This window comes from Schistocerca piceifrons, chromosome X (assembly GCF_021461385.2).
Source record: "Schistocerca piceifrons isolate TAMUIC-IGC-003096 chromosome X, iqSchPice1.1, whole genome shotgun sequence".
In the NCBI taxonomy this organism is placed as follows: domain Eukaryota; kingdom Metazoa; phylum Arthropoda; class Insecta; order Orthoptera; family Acrididae; genus Schistocerca; species Schistocerca piceifrons.
In genome coordinates this window covers 330,779,690-330,782,050 of record NC_060149.1, presented here as the reverse complement: position 1 = coordinate 330,782,050, position 2,361 = coordinate 330,779,690, and the positions used below count along the sequence as shown (strand labels likewise).

General features: G+C 44.5%; 1 pseudogene; it reads left to right on the top strand.

Moving 5' to 3' along the window:
• Window positions 1–1,258: 1,258 nt before the first annotated feature.
• On the top strand, window positions 1,259–1,377 carry LOC124723533 (annotated as a pseudogene).
• The last annotated feature ends 984 nt before the right edge of the window (window positions 1,378–2,361 follow it).

The following is a 2,361-nucleotide window of genomic DNA, read 5'->3' as shown; positions in this document are numbered from 1 at the left end:
AACTTTTCCTATGCTTGACTTGGGCTATTTCGTGAATGGCACATATTCCGGAACTGTTAATTTCTCCTCAATCTCCTTTCAGTTTGGTTTGTTAAATTTGCTGCTCCCCCTGTTAAGATAGCTGAGTTGCAGTGAAACTACCTACACTGACATACCTGACTATTCTGTAGCCACGTTGGATTGAAAGCGCAAGCTGTTGTCAGGTGCAGTAGGCTGCACTCGTCCTGTGAAGGTTGCCAGACTTGCGGAAACACAAGTTGGCCTACTTTAACCACTGTGTTTTAGTACACATGAACTCTTGTGTCTCCGTTGGGGCAGGTTCAGCTGCTTTAATGGTTGCGGCGAAGGTACAGGCAGGCAGGCTGGAAGGAGAATTTGTGCACTTCTGCTGGTTGAGCACCTAAAATGCGGATAAGGGAAGAAGTCCAGCGTCTCGTAAGATATCATTTTACTGAACGTGACTCACCAGAATTGGTATTCAGCCAATTAAAAATTAAGCAACTTCGAGAAACACAGCTCACAAAGTTTTCCTGGTCAGAGTCCCTCGTCAGATAGCCACTTCTCAGGCAGGTGTCTCGTTGGGTAGATTTCTTACTTCAGCATCTTGACGGGAGACTTGTTCTCGTCTAGTTTTCACTTCAAGATGACGTTTCCAGGCTTTCTGGGACGAGAGGCTGCCATCCAGCTGGGTTGAACATAAACACAGAAGCGTTGTCGGTGCTGCGTTAATGACTGATTTTGCAGCCACATCTGCCGCAGATTATGGGTATCGTGAGACCCAGCTGCAACAGCGAAGCGAACATTAGGTAACGGGAATAGTTGCCAACGCATATCCCTCAGTACCTTTTTCTATCTCTTGGCACTTTCTTCAGCAACCACTATACAATTTCCGTGAATGTAATTGTTTTGTCATGATTCGCTTCCAGGCCCTTGTCCAGGTTTTCCATTGCATTAGCTTTTAACTTTCAATGAATGTTAAACGACCTGTTTATTGCGAGTTTAGTTACATACACCTGTAATAAACAGGTTTCATTGAGATCTTTGTCTAATTTCGTAGTCAGGCAAATTCATTTATCGCTATTGTGATGAGTGACGATAAATTTATGTCAGATATACTGGTCAATTTCAGATACTTAATTAAAGAATCAGAACAAAATATTTCACCCACAAGTCACTCGACAGAGTGTAAGCTTACACTGAAGGGCAGATAGGATGACTTCGGAGAAAACGAAATTCTTGGTACCTACTATCATATTACGTCAACGACCTTGCCGCAGTGGTAGCACCGGTTCCCGTCAGAGCACCGAAGTTAAGTGCTGTTGGGCTTGGCTAGCACTTGGACGGGTCACCGTCCGAGTCTGCCGAGTGCTGTTGGCCAGTAGGATGCACTCAGCCATTGTGAGGCCAGTTGAGAAGTTACTTGACTGAGGAGCAACGACACCGGTAACGAAAACTGCCAACGGCCAGGAGAGCGGTATGCTGACCACGTGCTCCTCCATGTCCGCATCCGGTGACGCCTCAGGCTGAGGATGACACGGTGGTCGGTCGGTACCTTTGGGCTTTTACGGGCTGTTGGGAAGGCGATTTTTTTAATTTTTTTGAAGTATGATGATGCTATAAGCTTTTCGGTGTTTATTATGTTAACGTACGACGAAAGCTCCGAGAGGCTGTTACAGAGTTCCATCACGTAAGCGTGACGGTGCCTAAGAACCATGATTGTACATAACTTGCTATTAGAAGTAATGTATCCCCTCTGGCACAATACAGAGAAGTCTGTTAATTAACAATGTGGAAACAACGTAACAGATTTTTTAATGTCGGTGAGAGTCACGTGTACATATTGTAAGAAACAAAGCGTTGATATAATATGATGGGCAGCCTCGTGCATATGCATATGGAGCAATCGATCACCTACGTCAACAGTTCACGCAGCGTCTAGCTATATTGCGTGCATCCTCGAATCAAACGACTCATGTCGTGATTAGGAGAGACACCATTTGAAAAAAAAAAAAAAAAAAAATCTGTGGAGAATGTGTATCACACCTTCATAATAAGGAAATTCAGGTTTAACTGAAAAGGTAACTGGCGTGTGACAGCTACAATCGAACTTCAGTGAGGACGCTGGCACAGAAATTAAGCTCCTGTGCACGCAAGGAGTTGGAAGTGAAATATAAAACAAGAAATTAAGATGAAGCTAGATAACTTAGGACTATACTCCACAGGCCGCGTGATGATGGGCGCCGGAGGATACTTCTGGAACCACTAAGTGCTGCCCCCTTCCCTTTTCTATTCGGGAATGGCGCATAGGAAGAACGATTATCACTAAACCTCTGTAATAGCTCTAATATAAGGAGTTTTCGC